The sequence below is a fragment of the Siniperca chuatsi genome, linkage group LG1, assembly GCF_020085105.1.
Source record: "Siniperca chuatsi isolate FFG_IHB_CAS linkage group LG1, ASM2008510v1, whole genome shotgun sequence".
Taxonomy (NCBI): Eukaryota; Metazoa; Chordata; class Actinopteri; order Centrarchiformes; family Sinipercidae; genus Siniperca; species Siniperca chuatsi.
The window spans coordinates 32,063,370-32,090,531 of NC_058042.1; the positions used below are offsets into that span (position 1 = coordinate 32,063,370).

At 38.6% G+C, this 27,162-nt stretch overlaps 1 long non-coding RNA gene across 1 annotated transcript; it reads right to left on the bottom strand.

Moving 5' to 3' along the window:
* Positions 1-403: 403 nt before the first annotated feature.
* LOC122875341 lies at positions 404-27,075 on the bottom strand. Its single transcript, XR_006377805.1, has 4 exons — positions 26,949-27,075; positions 26,526-26,685; positions 26,278-26,374; positions 404-3,786 (listed from the first exon to the last, which is right to left on the bottom strand). It is a non-coding gene; the product is annotated as an uncharacterized LOC122875341 (long non-coding RNA).
* Positions 27,076-27,162: the final 87 nt, after the last annotated feature.

Consider the following 27,162-nt stretch of genomic DNA (forward strand, 5'->3'; position numbering starts at 1 on the left):
GAGAATAATGAAGAACATGATTTTTTCTCTCTCTCTCTTTTTGCTACAATAACCGGAAACTGTTGGAATGAATGTAAAACACATACATACTGCCACTTTTTTCCTCCAGTTTGCTTGTGTGTATGCCTTTCACCTTACTCAATATGACCTGACGCTGGTGTAAAACCTGACAGGCCCTGATTTTTTTGTGATGCCAGCATGTGCTACACATTTGTTATATGTTTTACCTTCTTTTTACAATTTATTTAAGACATCATCTTCATAATTGTGTGATTCATGGTGCTTTTATGGTAACAAACGTAGGAGCAATTTCTGAAAATCCTGACAACAACATTTCTGCACACAAGGGAAATTAAGTAATGCACAATGCTGCATGTAAAATACAAATAACACACTTTGCATATGAAATCGTAATTTTTATTGACTTTTTTCCAATCAATTAAACACTACAGGATACAGTAAACTTGTATTCACTTCCTTGCTGCACATTTAGGTTTGTTGCCTGTACAAGCAAACAAACTCCCCCACGTCTTTGACAGACAGCCCTGATGTCCAGCTCTGTAGTAAGCACAGTCCCTTGCTAGCAGGATGTAACAGTGATGGGAACCATACAAGTCAGTAATGCAGCATAAAGGGGTATAAATTATACTGCAAACACAAACCCACGCATGCATGTTTTTAGTTGTACAGTACAATTATATACAGAATATGAACAAAGACCTACACACACAGTGAAAAACACAAACATGCATCCATTTTAAATAAGCATTTGCACAACCAGCATGCAGTTCTGCACACACGACTGACTAAGAAAATAATTAAAAAGCTTATAGCTTATACAGCAAGTGTGGATAATTAGATAAATTGAATAAACAACACACATATACACACCTAAAAGTGCTTCTTTGTTGTATCTTTTGTCTTGCATGGGAGATGGAATCAAACATCATTATGAGGTTCTATCTGCGATCCTGGTTTTGAGATGATGAGGTTCAATTTTTCATATCTTAGATGGCAAAAATGGTATGCAGCAAAGTTCTCTTTTATTGGTCAGGCACCCTTTGTGTTTTGCAGATAGAATCTCCTAATACTAAGAACTAATTTTCTGTTTGGAATTGTAAAGCAATTATTTGGAAAAAATAGACAGTGTAGTCTTACTTGGTGTTAATAGCTGATACACAATCAATGTATTCATTACTAAAAGGATGATATCAGGTATTTTAGCACATACACAGCTACACATTTTAAATAAATAAATAACAATGGGAGTTAAAACTATGCAAAAAAGTCAAAATATATTTCCCTACTAATTTCTGCTGATGCTTTCTGCTCAACATTTTCTTCTGTTTGTCACTGTCCCACTGGTCTGCTGTGCATCTGCTTTTTTGCCTGGACAAGCTTGGGTCATCACTGTCAATGTCTGAGCTCTGAATGTAGTCACTGTTATCATTCTGAGTCTGCAGTAGATTAGATATAAGTAGACACAAATACTGTAGATACAGCAGCACTGTAGAGTTAGCATCAGATCACTAAAATGTTCCGCAATTATCTAGCTAGAAACCTGCATTTATCTACATATTAAAAGGACTTAACAATACGTTGAGTTACTAATAAAAACAGGAATTCTTGCATGAGCTGTATAACTGTCTAGAGTGTAAGCTAAGTGTGAAAATCAGCTTTGCACCAAGTTTAAACAAGCTAAAAAATACTCTCAACTTAGTTGTCATTTATATCAGTGTCATTCATATGGTCTTCCATAAAATTATCAATTTTGAAGATTCAAAACTTCTGATATCAATATGGCAAAAAGGCGGAACTTCATTCGTCCTCAAGTGTGCTATCTAAGCACGGATTGGCCTTGCAGGTAGAACCTTATAGAACCAAGTTATAGAATGACTTTGGAGATAGACTCTTTTGTATTTTTAGACTATAGAGCCATTAATTCATAAAGCTCAAAAAAACCTACACAAAATGTTAATTACTTGTCAGAATAGTGTCATATGAATAACTAATTTTGTAGCCATGCTAGTGGCATGCCACTATGGATGGCGATGTCGGCCTGTCGATCCATCACTTTGGTTCCGATCAAAATATCTCAACAACTATTAGATGGATTGAAATGAAATTCTGTATAGACATTTATGGTCCCCAGAGGATGAATTCAACTGATTTTGGTAGAAGGTCACAAAATCACTGTAACAAAGTTGTGCCGCTATGAGGTTGACATTTGTAGTTCTGAGTGAAATATCTCAACAAATATTGGATGGATTGCCATAACATTTGGTACAGCTATTCATTTTCCGCTGAGGATGAATTGTAATAACTTTGATGATTACCTTTCCTCTAGCCCCATCATCAGGTCAGATTTTCAACTTTGTTTATGACCAAATATCTAAAAAAACTAATGATATTCCTTCTACTTTGTGTTTAGTGCTACTAAATGTTTGCATGCTAACACATTAAACTAAGATTATGAATAAAGTAAACATTATACCTGTTAAACATCAGCCTGTTAGCATTGTCATTGAGCATGTTGCCATGCTAGCATTAGCATATATCATTTAGTCAGATAAAAGTCCAACAGAACTCTATAATTATAAGGTCACAAAATCACTGTAACAAAGTTACATTTCATTTGGTTATGTTTTAGATTCATAGCCCTACTCCATGCAGCTGAGTTGGCACAGTGCTGAAAGTACTATGATACATACTGAGACTTGCTGATGATTCCAAGACAAAGCGATGTGATCTCATACTATATTGGTTTATTTCTCTTCAGGCTACTTTGTAGGTGAAAGCCAATTCATCTGCACTTCTTGTCACACGGCCCTCTCTTTGCCAAGAAAAGAAATCCTTCACATTCTGCTAACCATCTGAATATCGTCACTCTCTCCTTCCCTCGTCCTCTGTCCTGTATTCCTTTCTCTCCCTCTTTTCCCCCTTCTTTTCTTCACCTCTTCTACCCCTGCCGTCTTTCATTTAAATATTTCATCCAGTTGTCTCGCGGCTTCTGCAGCTTGCCAAATGTCATCTAGATCCCAGGGCCTGACACTAAAGTGGAGCACGGAAGTCATTTTTAGAGGTGTGTGTGTAAGAAAGAGAGAGACAGAAAGAGAAAAGGAAAGGGGTGGGATGAGAAGGAGAAGCAGCTCAGCTGGGGTCTGAGACATCGAGTGGTGATAAGAAGTGAAAAGGTGGAGAAGACATGGGAGTGATAACTAATGTACTTCCTGTGTACTTCCTCTTCTCCCCTGTCAACCCCTCCTGCTGCCAACACCCTCTTTCTACTTCTGCATAAAAGATATAACTGATGTGAGATGCATTGTGTCTGTATGTGTGTGTGTGAGTGAATCTGGTGTGATCTGACGTGTGATGTAAAGGAGTTGGTCTGTGCGTGAATGTGAAGATGAACATTTATGTGTCTGTCGGACAAACTGATGGCTGATCTGGAGAGAAGTGTGTGTGTGTGTGTGTGTGTGTGTGTGTGTTTCTAACTGATGGGTGATGTGAAAGTGGAGTAGTGAGGGATGACATGGACAAATGGGAGAATGAGGGAGGGAGAGATGAGTGAAACTTACTTAGTATAGAGTGATCTTTTCCCTCCGTTTAACAGATGAGTGTGATGCTTAGCACCTAAGTGTGTGTGTGTGTGTGTGTGTGTGTGTGTGTGTGTGTGTGTGTGTGTGTGTGTGCATATGGTCTCTCATACCCGGGTAGATTGTTGGTTCCAGTTGAGGTCAAATGCACTGGATCATAACAAATGATCTTGCAAATGCCTGCACCAACCTGCAAAACAAAGCAGAAGAAGCAGAGAGAGCGATGTGAGGTGAGACTGTGACCATAAAGTACCAATCTGAGTTGTCCTTTTGTCCCCACAGTAACACAGACTCTTGTAGTTTAGATCATAGCTGTGAAAACACGACAAACACGATTTGCCTTTTAACACATTTCTCCCTGCGTTGTCAGGTAGCTTAGCCCCCCTGACATGCACCGCCTCCCGCTAGAACCACATAAACCATGGTATAATACATTAGGAGCGGTAAAATCACATCGACTATACATCCTAATTTCCTGCAGAGAGGATTGCCTCATCCCAAGTGTAAATGAAAGTCATGCTTCTGTCGCTAATGCGTAGGTTGACGGGATGAGCTTGCTGTGTTTTATAAATAGAGAAAAGATAGAGAGAAGTTTAATAGAGTAATTATAAAATGCGTAGCCATGATGTCCACTTGGTCACAGTTACTAATACAGTGCCTATTTATATGACCAATATTAGTAGGGTAAAATAGTGTGACATGCACAATTTTTTTTAAACATGCTTTAAAGTCTTTAATACAGAGCTATGACTGTTGTCTTTTTGTTCTGTAAAATTATTTATTAGGGTAACAAAAACAATTAAATGACATTTACGCAGCTACAGATACAACCACATCCTGAGCAATTATCAGACATGATGATTAACCCTTGGATAGTGTAGTGTAGTGTAGTGCACTCAGTATTCACCAGGTCAATCTGACCCAGGACATAATTTCTGGCATGTTAATTCAAAGCAGCAATAAAATATATGTTTTGTTTTGTTTTTTTACATTAGTAGCAAACATTAAACCTAATATAATATTTTTTTATATTTACATTTTTTTGGAATACAGATGATAATTAAGGTGTCCCCTCTGGAGCTTTCCATGTTGCCAGTCTGGTTTTGGTGCCATCCAGATCATAAAAGCATTGTATGTGAACACAGCCAGCCATTATTATTCAGTCTAAACGTCAGTGCTCTTTGTAGGGATAGGCGGATGGATACAGGATCGATACTAGAGAGATTACTCTAAGAAAATATTGAATAAAATTATATAAATACCAAATGTGGGTGGCTGCATCACTTCCAAACATTTCAGTACTTTTGTATAATATTTGTGCCAATAAACAACCCTGACATATTTAGCTGGCCCATGTCACTGACTGTGACCATGACTGTGGAAACCTATGTGACATGAGAACCGAGCGCCCAGCTATGTCTTCTTTTTTTTATTTATCTTTATTTTAAACTGTCAACAAACATAGTATCAAAAGAAAGCATCCAAATCACATACATACCGATGAAGCATTGAGAAAACAAAACGAAAAGCAGTGTCAAGCAGCACAGTCGCACACTTCCACATCAAACTGTGAGAGAATGGCAGAAAGGAAACGTAGCGTGGTGTGGTGCTACTTTTCACTTGTAGCTCAAACTACAGCAAGTTGCACTATTTGTGACAAGACAGTGCCACAAATAGTGGAAGTTGCTCTGGAAAAATCATGGCCTGTTTATGAAGATTAAGAAATCTTTAAGAAAGTGCAAATGTGCACATGTTTTATGTTGTTTGTGTATTGTGTATTGTTTGTTTATTCATAAGATTCATAAGTATGTTATATATATATATATATATATATATATATATATATATATATATATATATATATATATATATATTATGTAATCATAGTATTTCTGTAAAATATTGGAATATTTTTTATACTTATTAGCACAAACATTTTTATTTAATTGTACTCATATTTGCTTTTGCAATAAAATTGTTATTAATGGCAGGTATGTGTCATGTGATTTGCCTTTAAGTGTAATGATCTTTTTTTTTTTTCCAAAAAAAAAAAAAAAACACATACCCATTTAAGAAATGACCAGAATCGGTATGGTAAAAATTGTAACAAAAAGTATCGGTATCATATCAAATTAAAGAAAGTTTGGTATTGCCCATCCCCAGCTCTTGGTCACTGATTTCTCCATATTGTGTAGCACCATATTTTGTTCATACTATTGTCAGCTTGAGGAGAAAAATGGTGGTGTTGTTCCCAGGGAGACCCTGCATCATGTCCAACACCACCCAACAATTTCGTGGGAGGGTGTGTTACTTAGAGATGTAGAAGAGGTAGAGAAAACAGTCCACCATCCTGTTGTGGCAATTTCAAAATTGAACTTCAACAAACTCTCAAATTGCCCCAGTCAACACTAGACATAAGGACATAATGTCAGGGATGTACGTAGCATGTGTAATTTTCTCAAATTACACATGCTGTTACAGGCATGTTACATGTTTATTTGTTTTTTACAGAGAAATGGCGTTTCATAATGAAGAACCAATTCCAGGATACATTTTCTTCTAGGATTTTTTTTTTATTTTGACCTGAACACCCTACAATGTAAAAAAAAAAAAAAACAAACAAAAAAAACAAACAAACCAGCTATTGATTTGGTTTAATTGAGTGTCAAAACACCCTGAGGAGGGTATACGCTTTGGTGTATTTTTATAATGTATTAGCCCAGTCAGGTCAGGACCCATACAAGGGGTCATAAGATGAATCTAAGGGGTAGTGAGATGATTACTGAAAAAGAAAAAAATGTTCTACATGAAATTTTGTTTATCTTTTCAGACATTTCTCTAACCTTTGTTTTGTTTCATGTGAAATACCACATAATTTTATCTCTTAAGGCCTAAAAAAAAGTTTTCAAGTGACACTAATAAGGGAAAATCACTCTTCAATTCATCTGCTCACAACTCAAGGCATGTAACTAATGTTTGCAAGTAGATGAAGGGGTCACAAGCAAAATAGGCTGAGAACCACTGTTCTATTAGCCCCTTTAGCATTTAATCCTTAAACATAGACTTGAGTGCCTGGAATTAGATTTTTAATGACCATAACCCTACCATGGATGAAGGCGTATTATCTTTCCTTTTTATAAAATTTCTTTAAAAAATGCTTACAATCATTAATTTAGATAACAGAATTTTGTAAAATGATAATCAGGATAACAATGTCACGATGATAAGTCTAAGTCGAAACAATTATATTAAATGTATTGCCCAACCCTATCTGAAAATTCAAATATTTACAGAATGTTTAATATAACAAAATACATATTAAAGTTCATTAAAAATGTGAATGGGTTGAAATAACACAGTACATTAAAAATTATACAACACTTTGAGTCCATCTTTGGTTTCATTTTCATTATCCTTTTTCTTGACTAAAAAACACTGACCAACCAACCAGAAACAAGTTTTATGATTATATGAGTTACGGTACTTTGTAATACAGATCACACAGTCCTGATGATACATGAGGGTCAGTTAGGAAATACACTGAAAAACAAAGGGGCATGATCTGACATGTAAGTCATTATGTAAGTACTAATAGAATAGTACAAGGAAAATGGATCTTCTGTAAAAGTAGCTCCAAGTTTGATACAACACAGACACATACAGTTGGCCTATGCAAACAGTATGATTCAATGTTTGAATGTTTTTCATCTTTTAAGTCTTTTTTTCATTTGCCTCACACACACATTCACACACATGTGTATGACGTTTCTGTTCCGCTTGCCAGGCTGCTCACTGACCCCCCCACATGTGTGTTTGACCTTTCAACTTTGCGCTTCCCCAAGGCCCTGCTCTCTGATGCACCTTTGTTCATCCAAACACACACACACTAATCCATCGTTTGAGTGTGTGGATTTAGCCTTGCGGGGCCGACTCCGGTCAGGCTTGTGGTCATCCACAGTAACAGATAAAAGGATATATCACTTCCTCAATCCCTAATACCACATGTGTGTGCTGCTGGACACACACACACATACACACCAGGCACTGAGCTCCTGAGTCCCCAGCTTAGCACTTGATCCTCTCTCATGAAGGTTGACACTTCAGAGGGAAAGCCTTCACAAACTCCTTTGGACTACACACACACACACACACACACACACACACACTCAGACCCTTCAGAGACCATATAGCGACATAGAGTGAGAGTCCAAAACCTCGGAGGCCTATTCATGGTGATCTGCTGGTCAGCATCTGTGTATCTGTCGAGGATGCTGTTTCCTATTTCCACGACCATCAGTCATCACTTGCACCGATGAAAATCTCAGTGTTTGAGGGGCAGGGGACACATTGAGAAAATCACGCCAGTAAACAATCCTCCATGTCACTAAATATCCTAAAGCTAGGTATACTCCGCAAAAGGGGAAAATCATTTGATCATACTGACCTCTACTCTGGCCTCCCCCAAGGTAGGGTGGATTGTCTGCCGTTTCAGCTCACAGTGAAGCGCTAATTCAGACAGACGTTGAGCAGGCGTGGAGCAGACATGGCTCCAACGTGGATGTCAAGTCAGCTAGCATCTTTGCGGGGCCCAGGGGCACCTGACTGCCAGTTTGTAAGGGAGAAACTGTGGCCACTGCACCCCAGGGTACCCGAATTTAACACAGTGTAATATCTACTATTCATGCCGAGGTGTGGACAAGCATATGGATGTTGGTTCAACATGAGGTCAGTGTGACTTTATGTTAGGAGGGGGGTGTTTGGACTGTGGAGGAAGCTTGCACACATATAGACATACACACAGTTCAAGTGCATTAAAAGCTAAAGCTTATTTTAACTGACAGATGTTTGTCTTGTGGATTTATTGTATGCAGGATAGGGGGAATTTTATTACGTACTATGACTCCTACTCAACTGTATTTCCTACAAATAGTTAATATACTAACTAATTAAATTTGCCAAATTTTGGTGATGGGTGACAAATTAAAGGACAACCCAACATTAAGTGTCTTAGTGAGATGTTGGGCCATCATGAGCCTCCAGAACAGTATTCTTTCAAAAGATATTCCCTCATTTGGTGTTTTGATGACGGTGTTGGAGAACACTGTCTAACAATCCAAAATCTCCAATAGGTGACTACAAAGACCATAGCATATGATTCACATCATTTACATACTCATCATACCATTCAGTGAAGCAGTGGAAGCATCTGTATTTGTTGTTTCTCCACTCTTTTCTTACATTTTTTTTTTGTTTGTTTTTGTCCACATGTATATTTTGGAGCAAAGGATTTCAAAGTCTGACACTGTGAGGCCTCCTTTAGAAATTTTCTCTAGCTTCATGGGCTGTTCATCATTTTTCCAACATTTTCGTTTAGGTCCTTTTGTTTGTTTTTTGTTTAATATTGAAGTCAATGCATCTTTCAAGTAAGCCTTACCTTTTATGATATTTGATCAAAACCACAATCTTTCCCAAACCTTAATCAAGTTCTTTGAGTTGCCTAAACAAAACCACAACAGCGTTAATCATGTTTTAGTTGCCATGGAGCTAATATTGTAGGAAAAACAAATTAAATATATTTGAACAGTTTGCAGATAAAGTCCCTATGAACATTTTGCATTGGCCGTGAACAGTTTGCAGATATTTTTAACATAAATATTTCCTCATTATGTTGTAAATGGAATCCCTCAAAATCTGTTTGATCATGCAAATGACCTGTATATGAACAACATTTTTGGGATACACACGTATACACACACCTTAAACCAAATCCTAAACCCTAACCCTAAATACTTATGAAGATCTTGAAATTCCTTTTCTTACACTGAAACTGGTTAATATATGTATGCAGAATCAAATGTCCCTTGTGTCACATCAGGGCCTCTCATAAGTGAGACAGCACCAGTATTGTTACAGTGGACAAATGTGTGCTCACTTTCTCTCTCTTCCTCGACTTCACTTTCTCTGTATCTCTCTACCACCATTAAATTAATCTGTCTCTCTTTCCATTTAGCAGGTATCTTATACAGGGTAGCGGTGGGGTGGAAGTGGGTGGAGGAGGGAGGCTTTGGCTAATAGCAGGGAGAATGTCACAGTAAGATAAACACCGGGTGCAGCTGAAGTGGCTTTGGGCTCAGCTCGGGCTGACGTGACTCTCAGTGTGGAGTGGCTCCCACGCATTCGCTATACATCCTGAAATATACAGCATTTGACTCCTGAGTGTTTCTGTAATCTAGTGCTATGTTTGTATATAGCCAGCAATATACTAATATACTGTATCATAGTGAAGCTGCTAATGGTAGCAAGTTAGAAGAGCTAATATGGGGATGTTAATGTTTCACCTGATCCATCAAAACCTCAAAAAGAACCTGTCTTTCAGCACTATATTGTAACATTACATTTACATTACGTTACATTAAATTGAATTGTTGTCTGTTGTCTGTTGCCTGACCTAACTGTTCTGTTGTGTAAAGCTTGTATGGAAATTTTCAAATGTAAGCTATTGATACATTTTTGTTTTCCCCCCTGACTCTGCCAATCACCTGTGACCATGCATGTCATGCAAGTATAAGCTATGGCCAGTGGGAAAGGGGGAAGAAACAGAGTGAAGCTAATATGTTGTATTAGCCTGGCAAGGTAACGGTAAGTATTCTGTGTAACAAAGAAAAATATGGATATGGATTGGGTTTTGGTCTCAAATTTGGCGGTACCAGGGGTTCAGTGGGTTGGATCTAAATGGAAAACTATGGATTATTACAACATGAATTTTATTTTTATCGCTTAAGACACATGTTTTATTACTTATGAAAACATTGTACTCAACAAACATATTTGCTGAGATCTCACAATGCAGCTATATTGCTAAAAAGAAGTCCAACAGAGTCACTGGTATGGGTGCTTATATAATAAGACTAAGACTATAATATTTATTTGGAAGAGGAAATGATGGCAAATGGTCATAACCAAAACTGTCAGTTGTAAACAACCACCACAGCTTACAGCCCTACTAGTTAAATTTTGACCTAATGTACTTCCTGTAGTTGTGCACGCTCACAATTTTCCTGTGAAATGAAAGATGCAATGACAGAGGGGCCTCAGACTAAGACCCAAACCCATCCTATACCTCAGGCAAGCAGCCAGGTAAATAAACACAACCTCAGTCTGGGCTGGTTTTGCTGTTGCAATGCATACTAGTGCATTTAAGCTCCACCTGTGCATAGGAGCACACAGGTGGAGGTTGTTCACCAGGGTCGTGGGTTTGTGCCGACTGGACCATGCGTTGTCTTTTGCATTCACATAGTTGCGTGGACCATGTTTGTACCCTTAGTTTGCGCTAACATAGGCTCTCACCTTCTACCAACTACTTGGCTTTTATGTATTACCAAACTAAGTGCCAACGATCAAAATTGAAGCATTACAACCTTAAACAGGGTTAAAAACTAATTTGAGTACTGTGTAACAAAGTTTTGCTTCAACTCAACCTGACTCGACCTGGCTACTGCTAATACCAGCTCTTGTACATTGAGAACTACTGCCTGCATGCCAAAGAATACAGAAGAGAGCACTTCAAGGCTCACCAGACTTGCTCATGTACCAGATTTTAAAAAAATTCTAGGTGGTATTTGCATTGTGCCCCCCCCTTTCTCAAAACCTCTCTCTCTCTAAACCTCTGTCTCTCTCTCTCAAAACCTAACATGGCAGTGGCGGATGGCCGCCCACCATTGAGTCTGTTCTGCCTCTTTAAGGAAGTTTTTTCTTGCTATTGTCACCAAATGCTTGCTCATGGTGTGATTTGTTTGGTCTCTGTAAATAATATTATAAAGAGTACGGTCTAGACCTGCTCTATAGGAAAAGTGCAATGAGATAACTTCTGTTCAGTTGGTGCTATATAAATAAATTGAATTGAATAGATAGTAAATTCAGTGCTTGATAGCCTGTTTGCCTGTGAATACTATCCCTGGGTGCCTGTGGAGTTTGAGGAGAATCGCTGCTGAAGTTTAGTTAATAGTTAAGACAACTTGTAGTGCCTGTTAGTGTTAATAATTATTTTGTATATTGATTTAAATACTTTCATCATCCCCAGGTCATTCCTTGTTTCTGCTACTGTCATGATACAACATATATACAAGATGATGGATTTTTATTTAATGTACAAATAATACACACAATTAACACTTTATGTATAGTTTAACATTTTGGAAGGAGAAAGCATAAATTACTTTACTTCCACTCAATACCAGCATATCCTGTTAGCATGCTGTGCATTCTTGTGGCCTGAAAGGTGTGCAACACCTAATACACGAAAACCTCCAAAACTTGAACTGAACTAAACTGTGTCGCTCTGGGGTTATCACTGTGTTTTTGGTCACACACTTGCGGGTGGCAACTCTGAAACATGCATGTGTCACACATTGTCTCTGCGCCATGGTCCTAATTGCCCCACGTGTTTTGTTCTGTGTTTTACTGAACCTCCAACATTGCTGGTTGTAATTAAAGTGAAATACATATTCATTTTTACTAAATGAGCTCTTATACAGACTTTGTTCCAGATGTGTGCACATTTGGATACAAAGAACAGCCTGACTGACCAGGGAGACAATTGGTTACTTCCAGATTAACTGTGTATAAAAGAAGCCAAGCAGACCTGCTGATGCTGGTGTGGCAGAATACATCATATAAGTACAGGCACAGCTTAATTTCCCAAATCACCAACATCAACCATTAGTGCTATATTTTAATTTGATAGCTGTTCTTTAACGCAAATTGTAAATAATGTGTCAAGTTATATCTTGTTGGGTTATACATCACCTTATCTCGTCATATAGATATATGTTTATATATTAGGGGTGTGACGGTAAATGTCTGTCCCGAACCACTTGGTACAGGACATTCAGTACGCCCTGTGACCCAAACAATTACTGTCAAAATAGTGTATTTCTGTCTACCTTTTGAACGCGCAGAACAGAAATTCTAGCGCGCTAGTTTTATCTGGAAAGTTTTGGCAGTGCATCAGCTGTAGCATTCTAGTCAGTTTAGCCCTGCCAGGTTAGCCAATCTCATGTAGTGTTGCTGCCAATCCGAATGGCAAACACAAATGAGAGACCAGAGATGGAGGATCCTCCCATGACATTTAGCTCCACTGTTTGAGAGCATTACAGTTTCCTGGTTAGTTACAGCAAAAATAGGCAACGATTAGTGTTAAACTGTATACAGGTCAGAGTCTTACGATGTAGCATTACTGACATTTGTGTTATTACCAGCAGCGACAGCGTGTCTGGTATTGTTTTCACCTTGTGAGTCTCTGTGTGTGTGTGTGTGTGTGTGTGTGTGTGTCATCATGGCAAAATGTGGTCCTGGAGACACCTGCTGTGGCAGGAAGTACCACAGAAGAGGTTTTGAATAGTTTGTCGGGTGTTTATATGTCTGTCTGTCTGTGGACAGATTTTGTCAATGTGATAGTGTCACACCCGTGTAAGATCAAAATTAAGGCCAAATTCGAAGATGGGTGTGGTCCGAGCAAGGGCGCCAGAAGTAGGGGAGTAGGGAGTAGGGAAGGGGCCATTGCGTTCCCCCCCAATTTAAGCCCATGGCCCACATTTGTTTTAATGTAAACATAATTATTATCGGCTGCAATAGCCCCGCCCCGGCGCCTGCGAGGACAGTTAGGCATTTATTTATTTTTTTCTTATTGACAATTATGGCCAAAGAACCACTGTTGAATGTTGACCAAAAAAAAAAAAAAAAGAACCTACCTACCTAACTTTTTTTTCCAGATAAAAATTAATGCGCATGAACATCTTGGCAATGCCTAAAGTAGAAGTTTAGTTTAGAAATTAAAGTGAAAATAAAATGAAACACTGTATTTATCAAGAGGGAATTTTGAAATTAAATGCTATTACACGATCAATGTAATATCTGCAGGTGGGGGAACCCCCTGATGTGCTTTTTCACAAATTTTGCCTGTAGGAAAGTCTGTTTTAAAGCCAGAGAGAGCCAATAAGACTCCACCACCCTTCACACCCTTGTGTCACTTCTGATTTCATTTTTTAAATACTCTTCATTCTTTCATTGCATTCCCTTTTGCATCATCCCATTTTCTCTTTTCACTTGCTTGTAATGAAGCTCTCTGTCTCTCTCTACTGTCTTTCCTTCTTCCTAGAAGTGATTCACGTGTCAAAACGAGGAGGTAAGGATGGTTGGGAGAGACCCTACCATCCTCACGTTGAACATGATTAATGGAAGAAGCCCATTCCAATTTAAGAGGCTGATTAATGCAATAGATACATCACAGCATGAAGTAGACCATTTCTCTATGTCTCTGTCTCTGTTCATGACAGGATAGAGACAGAGCATGGTATTATTGGGTTATGGCAGAATATGCTTATAATAAATCTTTGTAGACAGAATAATTTTTTGATTTTCATAGCCTAAGTCTTACAGTTGCAATTACAAATAACTACCACTAGTTCAGTTTTCATCTTTGTGCTGATGATGCACCCATTTACTGCCATGCTGTACACCTTGTAAAGTGCTCCAGTGAGAAATCTCAAATTTAGAAATGAAATCACATGAAACATACATTTTATGTATGACTTTAAATCAGAATCAGAAATCAGAATCAGAAATACTTTATTGATCCCTGAGGGCAAACTCTTTCGTTACAGCTGCCCACTATCACATCAATGCACACAGGAATAGAAGTACTAATAGAATAGAAATAGAAATAATAAAAAATAAGGGAGACAATTATTTCTAGTAAGAAATAATATAATACACTATAATACAGCTAAGATAAATTGAGTACAAAAGTGGATATAAAGTACAAAAGCTAAAATAAGTGTAAAGTACAAAAGTGGATTTACAGGTTGATAAGTATAGTACGGTATAATACTACATAATAATTAGTAGTAGTAATAGTGCAATAATGAGTACTGTCAAATTAAGTGTAGCAGATTAATCAGATTATTAGACGTGGATATTGCACAGCAGTCACATTGTATTGAGTATTAAACAGAGAATATTGCACATACATTAACATAATCTAAAATTGTGTCCTGTTTTTGTTAAGCTAACAATTTTCATTCAGGCCAACTATTCTGAAAAAACAAGCAAGCAAACAAAAAATTGCTTATTTCCAGGATTTACTTCAGGAAAAAGTGATTATGTGTCTAAAAGATGCTTTTCACCATCAATGTAATGCCAGGAACCAAAGTAATACTTTGGATGAACAAATGATTATAATAAAAAGTTATAAACAATGTGTCATCTTTTGACTTGTGTGTTACTTGTCAACACAAGTTAATGTTAATACATTTTAATATAACACTTGTGTTATCTAAAACAAGATCCACAGACATGTTAGAATGCCACACACTTTTAAACACAATATTTTACAGCATCTGTACCCAGGACCCATTTTTGACAAAAACGTTGATGTAACCGTATGTCTGAACTGGCAATCAGCACTTCGCCATCCAAACAAAAGTTTGATTGAAATTATGACAGAACCTCATTCATCACTGCATCTCATGTGCATGAGCTTGGTTTGTCAAGTAAGACTGGTTTTGTATATGTTTTTATATTTTCTTTCTTCTTATCCACCTGAGAAACATGTACCTGTATTTTGCTTACTCCATTTGGAATCCATTTTAGAATTATTTTAGAATTGAGATAGCTGGTCTTTCCTTAAAGAATGACGCTTGTGTGATTCTATTTTTTTGTTATTGTCAACAAATCCCATGAAAAGACCAAAACCAACAATGAACTGATCCTCGTAAAAAATGTTGCCTGTGTAGCCAAAGCGTGATTTAGGTTGTTCCTCTGTGCCATAAAGCCCCATTGTTGTCTAAAAACGATTTAAAAGCTCATCAATGAGTTACACTGTTGCACTGGGTGACAAGTTCCTTTATTACAATAAATATGGACACTGTATTTTATTTTGAGTCAGGCCCACATACAACATTCAGCATCCTTAATACACATTAAACCTTATTAATCCATGGCTGAAAATGGGTAAATTTGAAAAAGCTGTCTTAGGAACATGTCTTGGCCTTTTTTAAAACAAAATTAAATTGTAAGTATTTTTGACCCTGTAAAAAAAGATTTAGATCTTGGGCCTGAGTGCCACAGACAGGGTAGAACAGTTAGTAGAAAGGGTAGAAAAGTATTCAGTGGTGGACTAACATATTGTTGGTTTTGGTCTTTTCATGGGATTTGTTCACAATAAGAAAAATATACTGTAGAATAGTACCATCTTTATCCTTCAATATTGAAGTAGACTAATACTTGTATGTTATGTTTCTTTGTGATGTCTGATCAAGTGAATAAAATTTTTTGAAAATAGATTTGTACTTAAACACACTTCAAAATTTGTATACAATTTTTGTTCATTCATGATGCTGCTTTTGAAGATAGTTCTCAGTTTACTAGTCATTTAAAAGCCAAATAGACACAAATAGAAGAGCTATTACTACATGATAATTGTTTATTATTATTAAACTACTAGTACTACTGCTGTTACAACCACTGTTACTGCACCACAAATAATAATAGGAAAAATAACTAATGGAAAATAAATTAACAGTGCTGTCAGAATTTTGAATGTTTCTCTGTAGAGCCATGCAATTGGCGGTCATTTTCAGCGAATCTGCACGGTAAAGAAAAGTCATAACAAATTTGAAAAAGATCTCAAAAAGAGAAACTAGATTAGTTTTTTTTTTTTTTTTTTTTTTGGTTTTATATATAATTTGATTACCCACTTCAATATGGAAATAGGAAAACACACAGTTGTGCCCACAAAAAACGTAATTTTGACCTTGATTCCTTTTTTTTTGGTTTTTCAGACTGAATGAAATAATTGAATGAACAGATGATACACAGACCCAACTGCAATAACTTTGTGAGTTACAAACCATGGCAACAACAAGTGTGTCCCAGCCGTGCTAATCACATTTTAGTGTCCTCTGGAAGTAGTTTCTGTCGTCTGTGCTATTTCTGTATTTGGCTGCGTTTTCTGTATTTGCAGCGCGTTGCTGTATTTTATGAGGGGCCGTACAAGCCATATTACTTTCTTTTTTCACATACATATTTTCACTCTCATATTAATTTATTTTCATTCTTACACCCACACATTTTCACACTATATATTTTCACTCACACATTCATACATTTGCTCTCATGCACATGCAGTCAATGTATACATTTAATATTATACATTATATATGTATGTAAGAAGAGAATGTATGTATGTCTGAAGAAAATATATGCATGAGAAGAATGTATGCATGTGTGAGAGAGAGTATAGTGGAAAAGGATGGCAGCTCATTTATCGCATTGTGATTGGCTGAGAAGCTCGAGGTTGGGTCTGAGAGGAGGGGACAAGGAGAGCGTGATTTACATCTGCATACAGAACGTCATTCTTCCTGAACCAGCCGTCCTCTCGTCCTTACTGTGGTCAAGCCAGCTGCCTTTGGAGTTTAATGTGTGTCTATTCATGCAGTTACGGTACCACTGTTTGGAGAGGCCACTATTTGACTACTTATGGGATTCCCAAATAAAAACATTATATTACACATCATAGCATGAAATAAGTCTTGCTGAATATGTAACATCACGAAAGAAGTCATATTATGATAAAATGTGTTTCCATATTAGGTTTGAGGAGCACACTGTGGATTTCTGCTCAAAATGTTCTTATGACCATATAAAATTAGTGGTTTCACTGCACATTATTTCTGTACAGGGAAAGTCACCTTATAGGACACTGTAACACACTGGTAACTTCCTCATAGGCCTTCTTTAGCTTTCAGAACAACTTTTTGACTCTACTCTTCAGTAGATTAATCTACTGAAGATATGTGGTCAAAAAGTTTTTTTTTTTTTTTTTTTTTTTTTTTTAAAAAAAGCCAGGAATCTGAACTGCAAATGCAAAACTCCAGCCACAATCACACTGACTGCAGTTCCTCTGACATGACCGCATGTCTATGATGATGGCTTTCGGGAGTTCACCTGGAACTCCCAAACCGCAAGTAAGTCTGTTTCACCTGGAGCCTAACATGACTAGCGCTAGTTCCAGCAGGCTTCTGCCAGACCAGCATAACGTCAGTTAAAAGTTAACTTTAACCCAGCCTGGTTCTATGTGAGACATCGGCAGAGAGAAACAGACTTACTTGTTGTTTGAGAGTTCCCGGTGAACTCGTAGAAGCCTTTGCCGTAGGTTTGCGGTGATGCCAGAAGTTTCAGAGTGGACGAGAGGACAGCTGGTTCAAGAAGAATGACGTTCTGTATGCAGATGTAAATCACGCTGTCCTTGCCCCCTCCCTTCAGACCCGACCTCGAGCTTCTCAGCCAATCACAGCGCGATAACTGAGCTGCCATCCATTTCCACTATACTCCTTCTGTTTCCACTATATTCTCTCTCACACATGCATACATTCTTCTCTCACATGCATATATTTTCTTCAGACATACATACATTTTCTTCAGGTATATATTATATGTATATGTAATATTAAATGTATACATTGACTGCATGTGCATGAGGCAAATGTATGAATGTGTGAGTGAAAATATATAAATATGAGAGTGAAAATGTGTGGATGAAAGAATGAAAAGAAATGAATGTGAGATTGAAAATATATGTATGTGAAAGGAGAATGTATGAACTGTATGTGAGAGGGCCAGAATGTATTATGGCGTGTAGGGCCCCTCATAGTATTTGGTTGTGTTTTCTGTATTTGTAGCGCGTTTCTGTTTTTGGTTGTGTTTTCTATTTGGTTGTGTTTTCTGTATTTGCAGCACGTTTCTGTATTTGGTTGTTTTTTCTATATTTTCAGCACGTTTCTGTATTTGGTTGTGTTTTCTATTTGGTTGTGCTTTCTGTTTTTGCAGTGTGCTTCTGTATTTGGTTGTGTTTTCTGTATTTGCAACATGTTTCTGTATTTGCAGTTTGTATTCTAAATGGTGTGCATGTGTTGTCAAATTGATGAAGATGTTTTCTTAATTTCCTCGTGTTTTGTCTATTTACATGTGTTTAGTTAAGTTGCAGTGCGTTGAGCTCTGAGGGCCACCGTAGATCCCTGCACTCTTGCAACATAGTGCTTCCAATAAATTAGATAAATAAAAACAGGTAACTGGTCTTTTTTTTAATTTAAAGATGAACTCCCTGGGGCTCTCAAAGGAGCCCTGGTGGTCACTGAACCTGACTTTGAGAAACCACTATTTTCGAGCAGTGTAACCAATGAAGTACAGTAATGGAGTGTAGTGGCCTGAAGTGTAGCTATGAAGTCTTCCCTAATGACTCTAGCACATGTGTGTCTGGCTTTCAGCCCTCTCATTAACGTCACTGGACACTGTATACTCTGTGGCTGTGTGTGTGTGTGTGTGTGTGTGTGTGTGTGTGTGTGTGTGTGTGTGTGAATCGTTGCTGTTTGCCAATATAGCAAGGCTTAGAGTGCTCCGGTGATCTCATCTCCGCTTAAGTTTGCTCACCCTGTGGCTGTGTGTATGTGTGTGTGTGTGTGTGTGTGTGATTATGTGCACACACACCTACACAACTTACTGTGTACTACATGTAGAAGAGTATACTTCATGCACAAGTGAGGGATGTCTTTCATTCTCATGTAACTGTAAGGATGCAATATGTGTCAGCTCCTTTTATAGAAGATAGCTTCCTTTTTCTTCATTTTTCACTCAGGAGTAAATGTTTGGTAAATGTTTCTATTTCATTTTTGTTTCAGTTACAGATGTTGCAGCTCTGGTTTATGAATAAGCGAGACCTGTGTGTGTGGTGTTGTGTGTGTGTGTGTGTGTGTGTGTGTGTGTGTATGTGTGTGGTAAACAGGGTGGTTTGCTCTGTGGAAGAAGGAATTTCCCCCAGCAGTCCCCATCAGTAATAGTGCCTGTAATGAGCTGCAGCTGTCAGCGTGGTTTCCGCACACACATGCACACAAAACACACACATGTACACTGTAAGGAGGAAGCAGTGACTCACTCAGCAGTGCGCCGTCACACTGTACGCTGATAAACAGTGTAACTCATCAGACTTGCATCAGACACTAGACACAAACATTTCCTCAGAAATACCTACTCCTTCTAAAAATATCTGAGTCTGTAAATTTACTTTACAGTTTATGACTTTTTGTATAACTAAAAACACTATCTGTGCTTCTCACTTAAAGATGCAGTGAAATGAAAAATATATTTTACAAGTTCTTATCCTGCCTGTTCTGCTATCTATGTAAAATGCATGTTAAAAAAAAAGTATTTAGATATCAAAATCACTCTCTTTTGTCTTTCTTTAAAAATTATTATTCATGTCTCATCCTGTATTCAGGAACGTATGCATTAATTTATCCAATCAAATCGCACTACAAGACAACCCTTGGCCTTGTTAGCTTGTGATTTGTAGAAGCTGGAGGAGCAATATCATGGGTTGTAGGTGTATGGATATCAGCACAAATGTGCATGGTTGCAGTCTAATTTCTCCCTCGTCCTCCTCGTCTCCTCATCTACCAATGCAGCTGAAGGGAGCTAAAGGTGCTCTAATTGCCATTGCACTGCATCTTTATCCCCTTTAAAGTTTGGTCCTGGAAACCCTGGGCAAAAAGCTCAAATAGCTTAAATAACACCATTAACATTGTATTATCAGCTAGATAATCCATTTTGTAAATTTTATAAGAATTGATTAATTGGATGATTTTGATCTGATGACATGCTTTAGAAGGTCTGCTATAGAAACTGGCAGATGTCTCACATACCCCAGCAGTAAAACATGGTAAAATACAATCGATTCTCATATGCTCTTTAACTGTGATTGGTGTCGACGGTACTTTTTATGCAGCACTACCCCTCTTATATCTCCAACAATGCATGCATAACCCATGTAACAAAACATATCCAGTGTTTCATGGTCATTTCAGTACTTTGTCACCTTCATCAAATGTGCAAGCCCAGTTTGTGCCAAAAGGAAGGAAGGGTTACTTCAGTCATGTTATTATTTTTACAAATACAGCAGTTGGGACTGTGGGATCTCAAACAATGAGGATGTAAAAACCATTTTGTAAAAGCCACTTTCATAAAGCACAACAGTTAACAGTAACATCTGACTTTGACATGTTAAACCTGCCTTTTACTGACATTTTATTTTGTAATGTTGTTTACAGGATTTTAGTGAAATTAAGACAATAATGAAAGCAGGACAGGGTGTTTTGATTTTATTATTATGACTATAGTTAAGACCAATCATGGACCACCACGTGTCTCTTCTTTATATGATCAAGCTGTTAAATTATACCCAGGGTGTTGAGTCTTTGAATAATTTCATTTCTGTTTTTTATCACATTTTAACCAGAATATTGGCAGAGGTACCAATTTTTAATATCATGTAAACTACACAGCTCTAAATCTATAGCTATGACACATTAGGCGACACACCAGGCTTCCCAACAAGTAATTCTACTAATTCGACTTTTTCCCCTAAAAACAAAAATCACAACCAATAACCCCCCCCCAAAAAAAAAAAAAAAAAAAAAATAATTAAAGCAGCACGTCATACCAGCCCAGATGAGCTGCAGCTTTGTGTTTTGACTGGCCCGGCCCTCTGTGACCTCTGCCAATTTTTTATCTCATTTCACTCTAACTTTGTAGATCAGACTTTAATTTTGAAGCGTGGACCACGGGACAGTGATGAATAGGCTACATCAAGGAGGGCTTAAATTACCCCTCTCCCTGGTGGCAACACAGTGAGAGGTGTGCGTGTGTGTTTGTGTGTGTGTGTGTGTGTGGTGACCTAGTAACAGCAGACAGAGAAAGAAAGAGGGCTGGTCAGCACTTGCCCTCTCAACCCTGCTAGCTCCGCAGCACACCCAACGAGGCAGGAGGGAGGGAGGACACTGGGGAGGGGGAGAGAGAGAGCATCCACTCAATCTTTTTCAGCTTCTCTTGTCAATTGTCTTGTCTTGTTTTTGGTGGGAGTTTGTAACTTTTAAGGATACTCTAACCCTGGCCTGCTTTTTTTGTTTCTCTTTCCATGCAAATAGGCGCATGTTCTTTTTTAGTGAATACCACCACCAGCCTTTTGTGTTTGGGAAGACGAGTTTTGGAGGTAATTCAGATATTGACGAAACCTTAACACTACATAATAAAACAGTCTGTCTCAAATTGAGGTGGGAAAGGCAGAAGGGTTTGGCCAACAGCCACAGGCATGGCCTAAGGCTGAGAGGAAGAAAATCAAAAACACGGTGACAAAAAGCAGATTTCTGAGAGGAAAAAAAAAACAACTTATAAAACTAAAGGAGGGGTTTAAAGGATACTTTTGGACTTCTCCTTTCAGCCTGCCCACTTTAACAAAGGGATCATTTCTATTTTTTTTCCAATAACAATCTACTTTGTACAAGAATTTCTTTCGACTCAAGTGGCATTTTCTTGATACTGAAGGAGTGCCACTTGTTTCTAGTAAATGTATTTATCTTCAAAGAATGTATAGCAAAATGTTTTAAGAGGTTTTCAAGTCTTTTGAAGAAAACTGTTTTAGACTCAATATCAGATTCCCCTACACACTACTTTATCAGCTTTCATATATTTATCATTCATTGTCCTTATCCCACTTCTTGCTCTGAAATGCTCGGTCATGCTGAGAACGGATAAAGGGATTCAGGGGCTGGGCCATAGTTTAGGGTTTAGGAGACATATGTATATCATACCATATATTCCTTATTTCTTCTCCTGCGTTTTTTTTCCAAGCTGCTCTGCGGACTGTCCCTCCCACTGGCTCTTTATCCAGTCTATTATAAACCAGTGTGCGCCACTCCACGCCAACGTGATCATCGTAGAGGAAGAAGAAACAGGAAGAGAACAACGAGTGAATCACGGATGATGTAGAGTGGTGGAGCTAAGAGATAACTCACAGTAGTTGTGCTCTAAACCTACCCCTGTTTCTACTGAACCGAACGCATCTATTTGTGTTTTGAGCAGGGGGCGGAATTTCCATAAAGCCTAATCTGGACTGCAGCTAAAAGAATATGGCATTAGAACTTTAAAACTCGCATTTACTGGTTATATTTATGTGAATAAAGTGTATGAATGAAACCTAAAAAGATGTTTTTCTCATGACACATCCATGTGATAAGTAATATTTTGTAGGTCACCAAAATACCATCTTAAAAAAAGCATTGAATATTCTTGCGTCTGCGCGCGTTATGTCCGTGCGTAGATGAGGTCTCTACATAACTTCAGTCAATTTCGACTTTATCTTGGCTGCTTATTACTAAATAACAACAATAATAAAACGACAAGATCGAATTTAGGTTCGCTCACTCAAGCGTGAGTGCCAAAACATTGTCATACCGTGCGTCCATGGAGACGCTTTTGGAGCTTCCACCTGTGCGTAAAGATAGCAGTAGCAGAAGGCAGACGCGAGGTCCCGATTCCCCCACTACAGCCCCCCTTCACCACACACACGCGCACACACACACACACACACAGAGACACACACACACACACACACACACAGCACCCGGGATACTGAGGAAACACCGGCATAAATTACTGACCTTTATGCGTAAAACAGCGGTTTCACACTCACACACACGACGGCAATGGCTTCGGTGTAAAGCCTATAGGACTCTGGACTTAAGTGTGTGCGCGCTCACACTGAAGCTCTGCTTCTCTCTTTAATTGTTGGTGGAGTCAATATTATAATTGTTTGGGATTAATTTGATCACTTGTCTACCCATTCTCCCCACCAGTCTTTGGCTCCAACACTCAAATATGAGTCATCCACACTGCTGTCATTATATTCCTACGCGACTCTGCCTTTACAGAGTCTGCATCCTATAATTCCAGCGAACTCTAATATGTCCCCGCAGATTCATTTCGAAGTATGATGCATATTGTTTTTAGAGGGAAGAAGTAAATCTGTTCATATCATCAGTGAAACTTGAGTATTACAGTTGCGAGAAACCAAAGGCGAGAGAGTAAAATTAACTTAGTTTTAATATCAGTGAGAACATGAACACGCACCAGGCACGAACACAGCGATGTACTGTAATATTTATCCTATAAGCCTACTGGCAAAAATTAACAATATCTGTATTTGAGACGTTATTTATTTTGTAATGCAGTATAGTTTTCTTGTGTGGTACAAGCAGGGCAGTAATTATATGGTGGTGATTTGCTCATGTAGTTTATTTAAAACATTACCATTAATATCTTTCCCCGGTGTGGGATCAATAAAGTTTATCTTATCTTATCTTTGTCCTTAACCATTAAAAAAAAAAAAAAAAAAAAAGAAAAAACAGGAAACGCACCTCGCTTACAACTCGTTTTGGTCAAAAACTTAAGGTTTTGTTCTCTTTCACTATAATATGAAAGTTACAAATAATTTGCCCATGAGGTGGGGTTACCAGATATACAGTAAACTGCATAATCTGACCCCAAAATACACCGCAAGTCTCCTAAACTACAAACTTCGATTCCAAACAGTTTGATATATTGTAATATTAGCAGTTTTTCTTAAATGACGAGAGCTCTACTTGGTTTGCAACACATTTTTGTAACACAGGACAGTGTTTTTCTCAGTGATTTAAGCACTGCAGCGTCAAATTTATCGCTTTCACAACATTAAGTGTTCTGGAAAGTTGTATGAACCAGAGATGAGTGATCAGTGTGCACCCCCCACCCCCCAACACATACACACACACACACACACTGCACGTCACTGACTTGATAATCATAAGTAAAGTTTTGAAAAACTGACATTATTTCAAACAAAGTAATTATTAAGGTTAAAGGGAATATTATTACTTTGATTCTATTTCGTACGAACATTGATTACTGAAAAGGTCCTAGTAAAAAAATGTACTTGGTGAATTGATGATGAAAATGGGAAAATAATACCCATGTAAATAAAGCACACTGATTTAACTATATGGCTTTGCATTACGTTAAATATAATATTCACACTGCTGTTTTCACGTGTCATATTTGTACAAGAGTCTCGTCGTGATTTTCTTTCATTTCACATCGATAGTTAAAAAGAAAAGAATACGTTAAGAATAATAATAAGTTAAAAGCCAAAACTGACCCAAAAGGCGCATATTGTATACACTCTCTCCAAGCACATCTGGCACTCAACGATCTGAACCCGGTCCACCGCCAGACAGGTATAAATCTTTAGGACCTAAATCCGTAGTGCATATCAGAGACTGTCTAACGCTTTAAATTGTAGGATTATACGACGTTAAAGCGGAGAAAGAATTATTTTGTGATAGTAAATTCGATTTTTGTATTCAAGTGTTTCGCAACTATATAAATCAAAGCATCTCTCTCTCTCTGTGTGTGTGTGTCCCAGACATAGTCCTAGGCGTAGTGGGTCATGTGTATATGTCTACATCCCCATTAGTGAATACAATGTGCCCGGTTCAGAACACTTTCAACCAAGCTGACACGAGAGTTTAAGTCTCAAAAAAGAGCAGAGATAACCTAATGTCCAGGTGTGCTGCATACAATAAAAAAAATTAAAAAAAACATATAGGCCCACCAAAATTATATTTCATTAAACTGGTTAAGAAAAGTTTGGGATAAGTTTGACAGATTTTAGGCATATTAAATTGTAAACATTGTAGACCCACTTTTATTTTTACTTGACGTGTAGATGCAGAACCTCCGCTATAAAGAAGTTGGGAAGTGACCTCGTCAATTTTCGTTAATTAATAATATAAAAAATGCTATGAGATTTGCTGCTGACCATAACGCAGAATTCGTATTTGCCTGGGCACCTTAGCAGGTAAACACTCTGTTTATTAAGTACACATGTTGCATGTCCTTTTTTTCCTCATAAACATAATTATATTGCAAGAAAATGGAATTGTTCATCCGAGCGCAAAGCACCAAGCCCGCGGAGCCTGGAATACAATATGTTGAAATGTTTTGTGCTGAGAAAGTAAAAGTAGGCTAATTCCATGTCTCGAAATTCAGCGACTTGACACAAGTTATTTTTTTCTGTTCTTGTAGATATTTGGGAGGGAGAATAAAATGCTGGCGCCGTGAGAAGCAAAAAACACTTGGACTTCTATTTGGGAGGGAAAATGCCAAACAAAAACGCAGCGCGCTCGCTCGCCGGGCTTTTAAGAAAGTGGACTGTGTCAATCAGACGGAGGGGAGAGCTCTCCGTCGCCCGCGAGCGCGCGCGCTTTGTGTGTGTTTGCTTGTGTGAATGAGTGTTATGTTTGAGTGTACACTGTGGGGTGGGAGGGGGTATTGTAGTATCGCAAGGAAGGTGCGCACGGCAGCTGTGTGTGTGTGTGTGTGTGTGTGTGTGTGACACTGATGGATGCGCCAATGGAAAGACGGACAGATGCTTGGGCGGATCTAACGGCATGCAGTGGTGGAGCGGCACACATAGTCGCGGCGAGATTAGGGCGAAAACATCCTCGATCGGCGGAGAGTCACCAATCACCAATCCTTCCACTGAGCCCGGTGAACGGAGGAGGAACGGACAGACTCCCCGGTTTACCCGAGGAGCAACACGGGGAGAAAGGCTGAGGAGATCTGATTCCCTCGGCGGATCCGACGAAGAAAGCTCTTTCTCCGACTATTGACGAGCGTGAGAGACAAGGCGCAGCAGCACCACATCTGGCGCAGAGGAAGACAGGAGGAGAGAGAAAGACAGCGTTTGGAAACTCACCCTTATTGCTCTCCCTTGTTCTTCCATTCCCTCTTCAAGAATCCTTTATCCTTTCTTTTCACCACCGTGAAGCCACGCGTTCCACCTTGAGGATTGCCTGAAAAATATAGGATCATATTTTTATCCACTTCACCAACTCACTTGAATCCAAAAACTTTTATTCCTCACTGAAACACTGCGAGAGCAACGGCATCTCCAGAAAATATCTGAATAATCTACATCTCGACTAAGGACGATTTTGAGCTTACCTGTGAAGAAAAAAGTACTTTATTCCATTCAGTGCCAATAAAAGGGACAGCGCTTAGTGAGGGTTTTGCGCCTCTCCGGTCACTTGAGGCGCAGGAAGGAGAGCGGAGCGCAGTGTTGGGAGACACGTCTGATTCGCTGCGTGGCTGATTTAAATAGCTCCTATCAGGACACGTAACGAAAAAAAGGGAGAAAAGTACCATCAGCGGCCAACAAAGTGTTTGGCAGTAGGCGCTAGAGCTCGGTTGATCCGTGCGCTCCAGCCAGCCTGCATGCATGGGAGCAGCCTGAGCCCGTCCCCTCCTCCTCATGTACATTACAACAAGGGAGACCCAATCAAGCACGTATCTCATCGATTCACGCACACACAGACACACACGCGCAGTTACACGGACACGCGCTCACACACGCACACGCATACATACCGAGTGTGTGACTTGTCCTCAGCGGATTTTTCAAAGCGCTCTTGGACAAAATATCGTAGCCGCGCCAGGCAGGGCAGCGTGTGGGCGACCAGTCCCGGTCGTCACCTCCTCCTCTTCCTCCTCCTCCTTTTTTTTTCTCCTACGCTGTCGGTCCTGAGAATAACAAACTGAAAAAGCTGCATGTGGCTTTTTTTTTTTTTTTTTTTTTGCTCAC